The following is a 16,846-nucleotide window of genomic DNA, read 5'->3' on the forward strand; positions in this document are numbered from 1 at the left end:
AGTTTTGTAACTAAGAAGAATACTTTTGTACATTAGGAATACCATTCAACACACGTGGGTACATATGATTGGTGGATCCCAGATTTCTGTGAGCTCTGTGAGCAAAAATTTGTTCGCAAACCTTATTCAAACAAGTCAAGGACAATGGAGTACAATTTAGATTGCTCCGTGACTTGTAGAAATTACTTGACTCAAAATGCTTGGAAGTTCAATAGTTGACGTCTTCAATGATGCTAGACTGCTAATCTGTGGTGTTTGACAGGCAAGATGGGTTGAACATTGCTGAGGTAAGGGTCGTTGGGCCCACATGAATCACAACATTCACATTGGCAATCTAACAACACAACCCTCAAGAGATTTCATGGAAAAACTTAGATAAAAAAAAAATAAAAATCAAGTCATCATTCTAAAAGATTTTTTACCACATTCATATCATCCTTCAGATTATAACTACGAGTACTCCAAGGACTTATTTCTTTTATTTACCTTCTAGAATTAGGGTTGCAAGTTTTTTTTTTATCATAAGGAAGAAGACAATGATTTTCTCCTGCATTTCATCACGCTTGGGCTACAACAAAAATCTAATGAATGAAGGTCGTTATTTACCAATCAAGATAAATTTGATGGCGTAAGTCCATTTAAGAGTAAATTTACCATCATTGCGTCTAAAGTATTATACAATATAGAACTCTTTTTAAATTGCTACATTTTTAGCCACACCACTGATTATTTATATCGCTATTTTCCTTAATATAAAAATAGTTCCTAAGATGTGATGAACCTTCCAAAGCTGATAAGCACCTGTTTCATCTCCCTCCATGGATCCCAACGCCAAGAAATACATCATTAATTACATTTAATTCCACGAGAACATCGCTGATATTCATTCGTTCATTTGGTAATTCTGCACAACATGCAACTCCAATTTTGAAAATAGAGGCCAAGCACTCTTGTATTTTTGCTCTTCTTTCTATCCAGGGTTTCTTCGTTCATTGCTCATCTCTTTGTTCTTCTAACAGCATACTCGAATCCACAATTTCCATTACTTTCTCAGACAAGGCCATTAAAGAGAAGTTGCGTAGCTTAAACCATCCTTAAACATGTCTTCAGTTGGCCTCTTTGCTGTGAATGTCTCCAATAGAAGGATACCATAACTATACACGTCCCCTTTTGTTGACACTTGACTACCCATTCCGTATTCTGCAATTTATTGGTAAAATTGTAATTAAGTGTTGTGTTAGGGAATAAAAATGTCATTTGATACTTTGTTACTACTTCGAAATTATTACGTCCAACAGTGCAAAAGAACACACACACACACACACACACACACAATAGGTCACTTCAGCATTATTCTAATAGGAATTCAGGTTCACGATTTTCTAATCGTTGGTAGAGGTAATTTCGTGGGGGGCATTCAGGTCATTGTGATAATCTCAGACATGATGAAGACCTGGGTCAAGGGGGAATGCCATCAGTTTGAAAAGACAAGGTATCTATAATAGTGACCAAAATGTGGAGGACTAAAATCAACCCAAACAGGAGTATTCCTGTTCTTGTTCCCATGAATGCATTACAAAAAATAAGTTGTCTTTTACCAAAATTAAATTATGTACCTTTCATATTCATTCATGCTATTTTATTATCTTAAAATTACATACAAATCCTGCAAAATAAATCTAGTTGCATGGCTAATGGGCAAAATAAACGAAATTCATACCTGGAGCGACATATCCAATTGATCCCTTGAGTGTAATTGAGCTAGTTTGATCCTTACCGAAGCTCCTAGAAGTTCAAGAGAGGAACTTTGCCAACCCAAAGTTACCCACATGAGCAGTTAAATCTTCATCAAGAAGAACATTACTGTGTCAGATAATAAAGTCACTTTTGTTATCTGAAGACGGTTAAGAAAAGTCAAAATTGACGACTGGATAAAGTCAAATATGGCGACTAGATAAAGTCAAAATTGACGACTGGATAAAGTCAAATTTGACGACTAGATAACCACCTATCTCCCTCTATAAATACATGCCTCCTCTCATTCAGAAATCATCACAGTCTTGTGTTAGAATCCCATCCTAACTAAGAGAAAGGGAAAGAAAGTTTAGAGAGAAAAATTGTTAGGTTTCTCCTAATCTTCATAGTCTTTCCTTTGTTAGAGAGAGTGTGTATTTTCTCATATGATAAGAGAGAGGTTATTGTTAATTGTGCTCTCCTTATTTATATAAAGAAAGAGTTGTATTTCTTTTGCAATAGTAAAATCCTTCTACAGTTTGCCCGTGGTTTTTACTCCAATTTTTGGAGGTTTTCCACGTTAAATTTTCGTATTCATCATTTTCATTTTCATTTTTCTTTTTCTACTTCAGTTGTAATTGTATGCCCAGTACCACAACTTCCTAACAGTAGTATCAGTGCGCCAGGTTTATAGCTGATTTTTCGTGCTATAGTCAGATCCAGTTAGTGGAAAAGAGGCATTTTCAATAATGACGACAAAGTATGAAATAGAAAAGTTCAATGGGAATAATTTCTCATTGTGGAAAATGAGAATAAAAGCAGTTTTGAGAAAAGATAACTACTTGGCGGCAATTGGAGATAGGCCCGAGGAAATCACTGACGACAGCAAGTGGAACGAGATGGATAGCAATGCTATTGCTAATCTGCACTTAACACTAGCCGATGGAGTACTGTCAAGTGTGGCGGAGAAAAAGACAGCAAAAGAAATATGGGATATACTGACAAAATTGTACGAGGCCAAATCATTACACAACAAAATCTTCTTGAAAAGAAGGCTTTACACCCTTTGGATGATGGGGTCAACTACGGTGACCGACCACATCAACACCCTCAACACTTTATGTTCATAGCTCACAACAATGGGGCACAACATAGAGACGGGTGAACGTGCTGAAATTCTACTTCAAAGTCTACCTGATTCGTATGATCAACTCATCATCAATTTAACGAACAACATAGAAGTTATAGTTTTCGATGATATTGCAGCTGCGATTCTTGAAAAAGAAAGTCGGCGCAAGAACAAAGAAGATAGACTAGGAAGCTCACAGCAGCCTGAAGCTTTAACGATGACGAGAGGGAGATCAACGGAACGTGGCTCCAGTGGGAGTCAAAATCAAAGTTGATTAAAATCCAAAAGTAAGAAAAATGTCAAGTGTCATCACTGTGGCAAGAAAAGGCACTACAAAAAGGAGTGTTGGTATCTCAAGAAGATCGAAGAAGCCAAAGAAAAAGGTACTGAGTCGTCAAAAGCTCAGGGTTGTGTAGCAAGCACCTCGGATGATGGCGAAATCTTATACAGCGAGGCAACAACAGTTGTTGAAGGCAAAAGAAAATTCGCTGATGTCTGGCTTATGGACTCAGGAGCAACATGGCATATGACTTCCCGGAGAGAATGGTTCCACCAATATGAACCTATCTCAGGAGGATCTGTGTTCATGGGAGATGATCATGCCTTGGAGATTGTTGGTATTGGTACCATCAAATTGAAGATGTATGATGGTATAGTTTGCACCATCCAGGAGGTACGGCACGTGAAGGGCCTGAAGAAAAATCTATTGTCTTTAGGACAATTAGATAATAGTGGGTGCAAAACCCATGTTCAAGATGGGATTATGAAAATAGTTAAAGGCGCGCTTGTGGTGATGAAAGTGGAAAAGATAGCTGCGAATTTGTACATGCTTAAAAGAGAAACACATCAAGAAAGAGAAGCGTCTTCAACATCGACAAGTTCGGTAGAAGAACTAACGATGATGTGGCATCGTAAACTTGGCCACATGTCGGAACGATGCTTGAAGATTCTTGCTGAACAAAGACTTCTTCCAGGGCTCAAAAAGGTTTCATTACCCTTTTGTGAGCATTGTGTTACTAGTAAGCAGCACAGATTAAAGTTCAACAGTTCTAATGCTAGAAGCAAAGCTATCTTAGAACTGATCCATTCCGATGTTTGGCAAGCACCAATTCTATCCCTAAGAGGGGCAAGATACTATGTATCTTTTATTGATGATTACTCCAGGAGATGTTGCGTGTATCCAACCAAGAAGAAGGCAGACGTATTTCTAGTTTTCAAAATGTTCAAAGCGCGAGTGGAGCTTGAATCTGAGAAAAAGATCAAGTATTTGAGGACGGACAATGGAGGAGAATATACCAGTGATGAATTTGATAACTTCTGTCATCAAGAAGGTATCAAGAGGCAGTTCATAGTGGCATACACTCCACAGCAAAATGGAGTAGCAGAGCGGATGAACATAACCTTGTTAGAACGGACAAGAGCGATGTTGAGAACTGTAGGGATGGCCAAGTCATTTTGGGCAGAAGCAGTCAAGACCGCCTGTTATGTGATCAATTGGTCACCATCAACCGCAATTGATCTGAAGACGCCAATAGAGATGTGGACTGGTAAACCAACTGATTATTCTCGCTTACATACATTCGGAAGTCCTGTGTACGTTATGTACAATGCCCAAGAAACATCAAAGCTGGATCCAAAATCCAGAATATGCATTTTCTTAGGGTATGCTGATGGAGTCAAGGGGTACCGCCTGTGGGATCCCACTGCCCACAAGGTGATAATCAGCAGAGATGTGATATTTACAGAAGATAAAGTACAAGGAAAAGAAAATGATAACACTTCAAAAGAGAAATCAAAGACTACTACAGTTCAAGTTGAAGAAAGACAAGAACAAGAAGTTCCAGATTCTTCTAAAGCAGCACCAGAACACAAAAAACAAGAGCAAGCTGAGTTTGCAACTCCACAAATTTGACGGTCAACTCGGGAGAGAAAAGAACCAGCTTGGCAGTCAGAGTACATTATGGAGGGAAACGTTGCATACTGTCTACTAACAGAGGATGGAGAGCCATCAACTTTCCATGAGGTTATAAAAAGTCAAGAAGCTTCTCTGTGGATGGTAGCAATGCAAGAAGAAATTGAAGCTCTCCATAAAAATAAGACATGGGATCTTGTTCCACTACCACAAGGAAGGAAGGCCATCGGGAACAAATGGGTTTACAAGCTCAAACGAGATGGCAATGACCAAGTAGAGCGGTATCGTACTGGATTGGTGGTGAAAGGATTCGCTTAGAAAGAAGGCATTGACTTCAACGAAATATTCTCTCCTGTTGTTCGACTTACAACAGTTCGAGTAGTCCTGGCAATGTGTACTACATTTGACTTGTACTTAGAGCTGTTGGATGTGAAAACTGCATTTCTTCATGAAGAACTCAACCAGGAGGTTTTGAAAAAAAAGGAAAGAGAACTTGGTTTGCAGGTTGAACAAATCTCTGTATGGTCTCAAACAGGCGCCGAGATGTTGGTATAGGAGATTTGATTCCTTCATTATGAGCCTTGGATACAACAGACTTAGTTCAGATCCTTGTGCTTATTACAAGAGATTTGGTGATAATAAGTTTATTATTCTACTGTTGTATGTTGATGACATGTTAGTAGCAGGCCCCAACAAAGATCGTCTTAAAGAGTTGAAGGCACAGTTGGCTAGGGAGTTTGAAATGAAGGACTTGGGACCAGCAAAAAAGATTCTAGGGATGCAAATTTACCGAGATAGAAATAATAGGAAGGTATGGCTTTCTCAGAAAAACTATCTGAAGAAAATCTTGTGACGCTTCAATATGCAAGATTGTAAGCCAGTTTCTACACCTTTTCCTATTAATTTCAAGTTATCCTCAAAGATGAGTCCTAGCAACGAAGCAGAGATGATGGAAATGTCTCGAGTACCGTACGCATCAGCAGTGGGAAGTTTAATGTTCGCTATGGTTTGCACAAGACCAAACATTGCACAAGCAATGGGAGCGGTTAGTCGATACATGACGAATCCTGGTAGAGAGCATTGGAATGCTGTAAAGAGGATCCTGAAATATGTCAAGGGTACCTCAAATGCTGCATTATGTTATGGAGGATCAGACTTTATTGTCAAAGGCTATGTTGATTCAGATTATGCAGGTGATCTTGATAAGAGTAAGTCCACCTCAGGTTATGTGTTTACTCTTACTGGAGGAGCTGTAAGCTGGGTTTCGAAACTGCAGTCTATTGTGGCTACTTCTACAATAGAGGCAGAATACGTTACAGTTACACAAGTTAGCAAAGAGGCAATATGGTTGCAAATGCTACTGGAGGAGCTCGGATACAAACAAGAGAAGATTACTCTATTTTGTGATAGTCAGAGCACTTTGCATCTAGCAAAGAATCCAACATTTCATTCAAAGACAAAGCACATACGAGTTCAATATCACTTCGTTCGTGAGAAGGTGGAAGAAGGAAGTGTGGATATATATAAAATCCATACTAAAGACAACCTAGCTGATATGCTAACAAAGTCAATTAATAATGATAAGTTTAGTTGGTGTCGATCCTCTATTGGCCTAGTAGAAACGTAAGTAGCATAGAAATGGCAAGTAAAAAAGATAGAAGAATTGCAAGAGTGACTTTAAGTAGGAGATTGTCAGATAATAAAGTCACTTTTGTTATCTAAAGACGGTTAAGAAAAGTCAAAATTGACGAGTGGATAAAGTCAAATATGGCGACTAGATAAAGTCAAATTTGACGACTAGATAAAGTCAAAATTGACGATTGGATAAAGTCAAATATGACGACTGGATAAAGTCAAATTTGACGATTGGATAAGTCAAACTTGACGACTAGATAACCACATATCTCCCTCTATAAATACATGCCTCCTCTCATTCAAAAATCATCCCAGTCTTGTGTTAGAATCCCATCCTAACTAAGAGAAAGGGAAAGAAAGTTTAGAGAGAAAAATTGTTAGGTTTCTCCTAATCTTCTTAATCTTTCCTTTGTAGAGAGAGAGAGTGTGTTTTTTCATATGATAAGAGAGAAGGTATTGTCCATTGTGCTCTCCTTATTTATATAGAGAAAGAGTTGTATTTCTTTTGCAATAGTAAAATCATTCTGCAGTTTGCCCGTGATTTTTACTCCAATTTTTGGAGGTTTTCCACGTTAAATTTTTGTGTTCATCATTTTCATTTTCATTTTTCTTTTTCTACTTTAGTTGTAATTGTGTGCCCAGTACCACAACTTCCTAATATACTGGGCTTCAGATCACAATGAACAATAGGTGTTGAGCAATGGTGGTGCAAATAATCCAATGCAGAGGCAACACCAATTGTGATGTCCAATCTTTGTCCAAGGTTCAAATTTCTCAGTCGTTGTTGAACATTTACACTTGGATGCAACCAGTTCTCTAGACTCCCGTTTGGCATGAACTCGTAAACTAGAGCTTTGAAATCATTACCTTGAAAGTCTACACTTGAGCAGGAAGTTATGATTTTGAGAAGATTTCGATGTCGAATTCTTCCTAAAGCTTCACATTCGGCAATGAAACTCTTGGAAGCCCCTTTTTGTTGAAGGTTGAGTACCTTTACAGCAACATGTTTTTCATCTTGACGAAGAATTCCCTTGTACACCGAACCAAAACTTCCAATACCAATCAAATTGGTTGGAGCTAACCCACTCGTTGCTTTAAAAAGTTCGTCATAAGAAACTCTTGAAAACTCATTGCCCACAATCATTGTGGAAGGTGCATTTTTTCTCAACTTCCATCCCACCAAATAAAGAGTAAGTAAAGATGGTATAAGAATCAAAGATAGAACCACAACAATTATGGTAACTCTAACTTTGAAAGAGAGAGATCGGCCTTTTTTCTTAGACTCTTGATTTGGGCAAGCAGGCAACTCCAATTCAGGAACACCACCGCAAAGCTTGGCATTTCCATCAATGGAAAATTTACTCATATTTTTGAAGTTCCCTTCTCTTGGTACATCACCCTCAAGTTGATTGGAAGAAAGATTTAAATATTGCAAGAAGGGAAACTTTTCAAAATATTTTGGAATACCACCTGACAAGTTGTTGCGCGAAAGATCTAAGTGTTGAACACTTTGTAGATCTTTCGAAGATGGAGGGATGTTTCCTTGGAAGAAGTTACCTTCCAGAGAAAGTACTTCTAACATCACACAATCACCAAGTGCGTAGGGGATTTCGCCAGACAATTTGTTCTCAGATATGTTCAACACCGCAAGATTTTTCAATCGACCCACTTCCAAAGGGAGAGGACCAGTAAGAGAGTTGAAAGATAAATCAAGGAACAATGATAGGGAAGAAAGACCAATAACTTCCTCTGGTATGGTTCCATTCAAGTTATTTAGAGAAAGATTCATGCAAATCAAATATTTACACTCACCAAGACTTGAAGGAATACTTCCCCGTAAGTTGTTATTATCTAAGTAAATCTCACTCAATCGAGTGAGATTGCCCAAGGAAACTGGGATTTGTCCTGACAACATGTTTCCTTTTAAAGAAAGGCCTGCTAGATTTTTAAGATTTCTAATACCAATGGGTATACTAACAATAAATAGGTTCTTCTTTTTTTTGTTGATAAATAGCATTTCATTAAAAAAAACACTAGGCCAGTCGAGGTGACCAGCCTAGCAAAACCTTACAAATAAGATGCTACTCACGTGAAATACAACAAATCCCATCCCAATTATAAAGAAAATCCCTCTAAACTCGTTATAGACTTTGGACCAATAAAAAATAAGACCCAAAATAGATATAATCGTACCAGTAAATAGGTTCTCCTCCATGCCAAGTTTAGTCAAGTTCACGAGGTTTTCAATTTTAGTGGGGATTCTACCAGATATCTGATTTCGTCCTAAATTTAGTATTGTGAGTTTTGTTGAGAGATTGGTTATAGTGCTAGGTAACTCTCCCCCGAAATTATTGCAGTTAAGGCCCAAGATTCCTAATTGGTGTAGTTAGTAAGAGAGATGAGAAAGTTGAGGTCATAAGCCTTCCCAGTGCCTAGATTATTTGTACCCACGTTTAGCTTTGAGAGAACCTTTAAGTCACCTAGATTGACAGGGATTGCCCCAACCAAGTTGTTATGAGAGATTTCATGGATTTCAAGGTTTGAAACATTGGATAATGAAACTGGAATGGTTCCACCAAGTTGATTGTCTCCCATATAAGGAATTGAAGTTTAGAAAGAGTGAAGCCGATATCTTGAGGAAGACTTCCGTATAAACGGTTTTGCGTCACGGAAAAAACAGTGAGTGATGAAAAGTTATAAAGAGAGGGAGGAATCAAACCTAATAGCATATTTTCACTAAGCGAAAGAAGAGTTAAGTTTGTCAATTGACCCAAGGCATCAGGGATACTTCCTTCCAAAGCATTTCCTGGTAAAGCAAGAATGTTAAGAGAAGAAAGATTTCCCAAAGAGGATAGGATTCTCCCCAATAGATTGTTTTCTCTAATTGACAGCACCGTGAGCTTGGACAAGGAGCCTAGCGCCATTGGAATTTTTCCTTCAAGTTCGTTGTAAGAAAGATTAAGGTTCTTAAGATTGGGACAGCTTGATAGATTAAAAGGAATTTCCCCTCCCAAGAAATTATTAGAAAGAACCAACTCTTGTAGCCTCGACAAAAGACCAATTTCTTGAGGGATCTCACCGTACAAATTGTTGTCTTGGAGGAAAATCCCTCTAAGAAATGAAAGGTTCCCTATGGAGGGAGATATAGTGTTGAATATTTGAAGTGGTAGATACCCGAGAATGAACAAAAAGAAAGTTTGACCGAGGCTTGTGTTGAACACAATGTCCTTAAGACAATTTTGTTCCCGCAACTTGGTGCACACGGATCAATGAACAATTGTCTCCCAGGATACAACGATCACACGTGTAGAGGCAGCACTACAATCTACACGTCTAGCGAACCGAACGCTACTGTTTATACTCTCAAAGAATGCAGAAGGAAAACAGAATGCTTGCACGTTTAAACAGCAAAGAAGAGAAAATTTGAATTTTTGAGTGAATAAAACTGAGGTCGAGATGACCTATTTATAGAAATTTAAGAGACAAGGTGTCTCTTAGGAAAAGGAATGTGCAAATGTCTCTTAGAAAAGGACAGGTGCATGTGTGTCTCTTAAGAGATACCCAAAGAATCAAAGGAGGTGTCCTTACTGGCCGAACAGGCACCCATGGTGTGGGGTGTGTGTGCCCCTTCATAAGAAAATGGATTTTGAGCCCAGCCCAAGCCCAATACGGAATTTAGCAAAAGGGCCCGTCGCGCGCACCCACGTGAAGCCAAATTGACGGGATTTGCACCCCCCCCCTGCGCGCGCATCGTGTGCCCGCATACGCATTAAGGATATTTTGGACCAATGGATTAAATCCTTCTTGAGCCCATGGGCCCCTTGTGCGCGTGCGTGGGCTTATCCAAGTCTCTCTCTCATACACTTAAGTGATATAAGAAGTTCTATATAAGAACTAGACAATTTTCTTATTCCTATCCGATGTGGGACTAAAGAGTTTCTCTTATAAACTCAATAATCTTATAAACCACATACAACAAACCATGGCTAATAGGGGTTCTTTGGAGCTGATTTGTCATTCACCCATAATGAATTTTTGACAACTTAAAACATGAAACTATTCTCTTCAATGAGATGAATAAGTTTCCAAGTGGTCCAACTACAAAAAAGTAATGGGACCCACTTGAATCGTAGCTCAAATATCCCTACTTGATCACAAAAATCTGCATAGAAATGCAGATTTTTCCAACAATCCCCCACATGAATGAAAAATGGCGACAAATAAAATCGATAAAATAAAATAAAGAGAGTATAAATAGGAAATAAACTACATCGGGGTAGGTAGCTTGTGGCTTTGAACCTTCCCTAGTAAAAAACTATAGGATTTACTAGCTAAACAGTGAACACCATGTTTTGAACTGTTCAAGCTTAAGTGTAAATCTAGACAATAGAATTCACATAGTTCCTTTCCTGACATAGTCGGTTCTCACGGTTGTGTTCATTTTGGCCCTGAACATTCCTGGATTCATGAGTGCTATAGAGAATTTTAGCCTTTATAAATTCTCATGGAAGCGGCCCAACTTCACACTCACATAGGTGATTCCTATTAAGAGTACCCTGTTGTACCCCACTTGAAAATCAAGTTATAGGAATCATTAAAAGCAAAGCTTACCCTAAAAAACTGTTACAGGCAGCACCGTTACATCATAGGAGTGGATAAGAGGTTTTTCCTCTTCAGTGCTTCTGGCGAATCACACACAACTAGTTGTCCCATTGAACCAAGATCTTGGGATCTCCAGTCAACTAGGTTGGGTTTCCATTGTGATGATTCTTTTGTGTAGGCTTTAATCCCATTCCTCTCGATGTGCAGTATATTTGCTCTCTTGTTAAACCTTTGGTAAGCGGATCCGCGAGATTTTCCTTAGATTTTATATAATCAATTGAAATAACTCCATTTGAGAGTAACTGCTTAACAGTATTGTGTCTACGACGAATATGTCGAGATTTACCATTATAAATATTATTTTGTGCCCTAGCTATCGCTGCTTGATTATCACAATGTACACAGATGGCGGGCACGGGTTTTGGCCATAAAGGAATATCTTCTAAAAAATGTCGAAGCCACTCAGCTTCTTCTCCTGCTTTATCTAACGCTATAAATTCCGATTCCATGGTAGATCGGGCTATACACGTCTGCTTAGAAGATTTCCAAGAAACGGCTGCACCTCCAAGTGTAAAAATATATCCACTTGTGGATTTTGATTCTTCAGAATATGATATCCAATTCGCATCACAATATCCTTCAAGTACCGCCGGATATCTTGTATAGTGCAACCCATAGTCTAGAGTATATTTTAAGTATCTTAAAACTCTGACTAATGCCTTCCAGTGATCTAATCCTGGATTACTTGTATATCTACTCAGTTTGCAACTGAGTAAGCAATATCTGGCCTTGTGCAGTTCATGAGATACATTAAACTGCCAATTATACGAGAATATTCTAATTGAGAGATACTCTCACCAGTATTTTTCTTCAAATGAAAATTAACTTCTATTGGTGTTTTAACTGGACTACAATCAAATTGATTAAATTTCTTAAGTATTTTCTCAATATAATGTGATTGAGATAATACAAGTCCTTCTGATGTTCTACTAATTTTTATCCCTAGTATAACATCAGCAACACCTAAGTCTTTCATTTCAAACTTATTAGTCAACATTTTCTTTGTTGACTTGATGATATTTTTGTTAGTTCCTAAAATTAACATATCATCAACATATAAGCAAACAATGACATAAGCATCTTCAATGCTTTTAACGTATACACATTTGTCACATTCATTTATTTTGAAACCATTTGACATCATTACACTGTCAAATTTTTCATGCCATTGTTTAGGTGCTTGTTTTAATCCATAAAGAGATTTAACAAGTCTGCACACTTTTCTTTCCTGTCCTTTGACAGTAAAACCTTCTGGTTGTTCCATATAAATTTCTTCATTTAATTCACCATTTAAAAATGCTGTTTTAACATCCATTTGATGCATTTCTAGATTATGCAATGCAGCAATAGCTATCAACATGCGAATGGAAGTTATTCTTGTAACTGGTGAATAGGTGTCAAAATAATCCAAACCTTCTTTTTGTTTGAACCCTTTGGCAACAAGTCTTGCCTTATACTTGTCTATGGAACCATCGGGTTTCATCTTCTTTTTGAAGATCCATTTACAACCTATAGGTTTGCTGCCTGGTGGAAGATCCACTAATTCCCAAGTATGATTCTGCATAATTGAATCAATTTCGTTATTTACAGCCTCTGTCCAATAAGGTGCTTCAGGTGTAGACATAGCTTCCTTAAAGGTTTGAGGTTCATTTTCTAACAAAAAAGTTAGAAAATCAGGACCAAAAGACTTAGTCACTTTACGTCTCTTACTGCGTCTAGGTTCATCTTTTTTTCTATAGACTTTTGGTCTATATTTCCTTGTGAGCTAGTAATCGCAGTATCATAAGTTCTTTTATGAGAACTTATTCTTTGTATATTTTTGCAAGGAAAAATATTCTCAAAAAATGAAGCATTCCTTGACTCAATAATCGTATTTTCATGAACGTCAAGAATGTCAGATTTGTGCACAAGGAATCGATATGCACTACTATTATGTGCATAACCAATGAATATACAATCAATGGTTTTTGGTCCTATTTTAACCTTTTTCGGACTAGGAACCATTACCTTAGCTAAACACCCCCACACTTTTAAATATTTATATGATGGTTTTCGACCTTTCCATAACTCATATGGAGTTTGGTCTGATTTCTTGTGAGGTATTTTGTTAAGAATATGATTTGCTGAAAGTATTGCTTCCCCCCACAAATTCTGGGGTAAACCAGAACTTATTAACATAGCATTCATCATTTCTTTTAAGGTTCGATTTTTGCGTTCAGCAACACCATTAGATTGTGGTGAATAAGGAGCGGTAGTTTGGTGAATAATACCATGTTCTAAACAGAACTCACCGATGGGTGCTTCATATTCACCTCCTCTATCACTTCTTATTACCTTTATCTTTTGATTGAGTTGATTTTCAACTTCATCCTTGTAATATTTAAACATTTCTAAGGCTTCGTCTTTACTCCTTAGTAAATAAACATAAAATATCTTGTGCAATCATCGATAAAAGTAATGAAATACTTTTTTCCACCTCTTGTTTGCACAAATTTTAAATCACAGATATCACTATGAATTAATTCTAGAGGTTTTGAATTCCTTTCCACAGAATGAAAGGGTGTTTTGGTTAATTTGGCCTCCACACATGTTTCACATTTATGATTTTGATCAATATGAAATTTAGGCAATAAATCTAAATTCATTAACCTTCGCAAGGTATTAAAATTCACATGACCTAGTCTATCATGCCACATATTGAAAGACTCAAGCATATAAACAGAAGAATTCTCTTTATTCATAATTGAATTTTTGGGTACAATTGTCATTACATTTAGTTTAAACAGACCATCGGTCAAATACCCCTTGCCCACGTACATCCCATTTTTAGTAAGTACAAACTTATCAGATTCAAATACTAATCTGAAACCCTTCTTACTTAGTAAAGATCCGGATACTAAATTTTTTCGGATGTCTGGTACGTGCAACACGTCATTTAATGTAAGACTCTTTCCCGAAGTAAATTTCAGCACTACTTTTCCTTGCCCTTCAATTCTTGAAGTTGAAGAGTTACCCATAAAGAGTTGTTCATCCTTTCCTGTTTTACTATATTCTGAAAATAAATTTTTGTCAGAACATATGTGTCGAGTAGCCCCTGTGTCTACCCACCATTCTTTAGTATTTCCGACTAAATTTACTTCAGAGACAACTGCTGAGAGGTTGATATCAGAAACAACAGCAACAAGATTCTCTACTTCGGACAACTGGGCTTGAACCAATTTATTCTTCGATGAATCCTGGTCCTTGCGTTTGCGACAGTCCTTGGCTCGATGTCCTGGTTTGTTGCAAACAAAACAGGTTCCCTTGAATTTCTTAAAGTCCTTACCTTTAGGACTCAGAGTAGAGATTTTCCTCTTTTTGTTGTGAGAGATCGACTTAGGCCGTTTAACTTCTATTACATTGGCCTTGGACTCGTAGTAGTTATACTTCGTCCCTTTCTCACTTATTCTGTTTTCTTCCTCAATTCTTAACCGCACAATCAAGTCCTCGAGCTTCATCTCCTTACGTTTGTGCTTCAAATAATTTTTGAAGTCTCTCCAAGATGGCGGTAATTTTTCAATTACCGATGCCACTTGAAATGATTCACTAATCGACATACCTTCTGCATGAATTTCATGCAGGATAATTTGAAGTTCTTGAACTTGATTGATAACAGTTTTAGAATCCACCATTTTATAATCCAAGAATCTGCCGACTACAAATTTCTTTTGTCCGGCATCTTCTGTCTTATATTTCTTGTCTAAGGATTCCCACAGTTCTTTTGCAGTGACGATTGGACTATATACGTTATACAGTGTATTATCCAATCCATTGAGGATATAGTTCCTGCATAGAAAATCAGAGTGTTTCCATGCTTCGATAGCAGCAACCGTTGTGCTATCTGATTCGTTTTCCTTCAGAACAGGTGCATCTTCTTGAAGGAATTTGGCTAAGTTTAATGTTGTTAAATAAAACAACATTTTCTGTTGCCAACGCTTAAAATCCGAGCCATTAAATTTCTCGGGTTTCTCTTGGTGATTCATTTTTCTAATCTGTAAGAACAGAAAAAAAATCCAACACACAAAATTGTCTTAAGATTGTTGAATAGTTGAAGCGGTAGATACCCGAGAATGAACAAAAAGAAAGTTTGACCGAGGCTTGTGTTGAACACAATGTCCTTAAGACAATTTTGTTCCCGCAACTTGGTGCACACGGATCAATGAACAATTGTCTCCCAGGATACAACGATCACACGTGTAGAGGCAGCACTACAATCTACACGTCTAGCGAACCGAACGCTACTGTTTATACTCTCAAAGAATGCAGAAGGAAAACAGAATGCTTGCACGTTTAAACAGCAAAGAAGAGAAAATTTTTGAGTGTATAAAACTGAGGTCGAGATGACCTATTTATAGAAATTTAAGAGACAAGGTGTCTCTTAGGAAAAGGAATGTGCAAATGTCTCTTAGAAAAGGACAGGTGCATGTGTGTCTCTTAAGAGATACCCAAAGAATCAAAGGAGGTGTCCTTACTGGCCGAACAGGCACCCATGGTGTGGGGTGTGTGTGCCCCTTCATAAGAAAATGGATTTTGAGCCCAGCCCAAGCCCAAGGGCCCGTCGCGCGCACCCACGTGAAGCCAAATTGACGGGATTTGCACCCCCCCCCTGCGCGCGCATCGTGTGCCCGCATACGCATTAAGGATATTTTGGACCAATGGATTAAATCCTTCTTGAGCCCATGGGCCCCTTGTGCGCGTGCGTGGGCTTATCCAAGTCTCTCTCTCATATACACTTAAGTGATATAAGAAGTTCTATATAAGAACTAGACAATTTTCTTATTCCTATCCGATGTGGGACTAAAGAGTTTCTCTTATAAACTCAATAATCTTATAAACCACATACAACAAACCATGGCTAATAGGGGTTCTTTGGAGCTGATTTGTCATTCACCCATAATGAATTTTTGACAACTTAAAACATGAAACTATTCTCTTCAATGAGATGAATAAGTTTCCAAGTGGTCCAACTACAAAAAAGTAATGGGACCCACTTGAATCGTAGCTCAAATATCCCTACTTGATCACAAAAATCTGCATAGAAATGCAGATTTTTCCAACATATAGATCCCACTAACTTTTGGGAGGTAAGGTCCAAGGTGGTGACACGTCGATGTCGACGACCACATGTAACCCCACCCCACTCACAAAAATGGAGAGAATCATTCCAAGAACTAAATGCCCCTAGTCGGTCATGACTACTAATCTCATCTTTGAAGGCCAGCAATGAAAGTTGATCGGTCTCATTCCCGCCAAGGATTGAATCCACAATCCTCGAGCACAAGAGAATATTGGGTACAAGAAATAACCAAAGGAATCTTAAGTTCAAAGCCGGAATCTCCATTAAATATTTCAAGTAGGGAGAGATAGAGATTTGTTTTTAAAATATTTGTGACTGAGCTAATTTCCCATCTCCCCCTATTTATGTATGCGTGGTATTAGTTTTTCTCCTATTATTGTTAGGAAAATGTGTAACTGTCTTGGTTTTACACTACGTTGATGTGAACGTGGACAAAGAATTATAGACTTATTTTCCTTGTATATCGAAGAAAACAATATACGATTCTCCTGCCACAGGTGTTGAGCCAGTCTCCAACAAAATCAGTTTTGTTGACTTAGATTTCTATCACTCACGTCACCGACAAGAGGTGGCCCATCAATTAATGATAATGCTTAAGTGACCTCAAGATTTTATGCCATATCTCACTTTCCTGACGTGTGGAAGTGTGTAGATATGA

At 37.9% G+C, this 16,846-nt stretch overlaps 1 pseudogene across 1 annotated transcript; it reads right to left on the minus strand.

Annotated features, from left to right (window-relative positions):
* Positions 1–805: 805 nt before the first annotated feature.
* LOC147387240 (uncharacterized) lies at positions 806–16,484 on the minus strand (annotated as a pseudogene). Its single transcript, XR_015171450.1, has 5 exons — positions 16,170–16,484; positions 8,500–9,552; positions 7,076–8,403; positions 1,721–1,866; positions 806–1,200 (listed from the first exon to the last, which is right to left on the minus strand). The product of XR_015171450.1 is annotated as an uncharacterized LOC147387240 (transcript).
* Between the last annotated feature and the right edge of the window lie 362 nt (positions 16,485–16,846).

The sequence above is a fragment of the Akebia trifoliata genome, chromosome 13 (genome assembly GCF_017979445.1).
Source record: "Akebia trifoliata isolate Shusen 1 chromosome 13, ASM1797944v1, whole genome shotgun sequence".
NCBI classification, from domain to species: Eukaryota; Viridiplantae; Streptophyta; class Magnoliopsida; order Ranunculales; family Lardizabalaceae; genus Akebia; species Akebia trifoliata.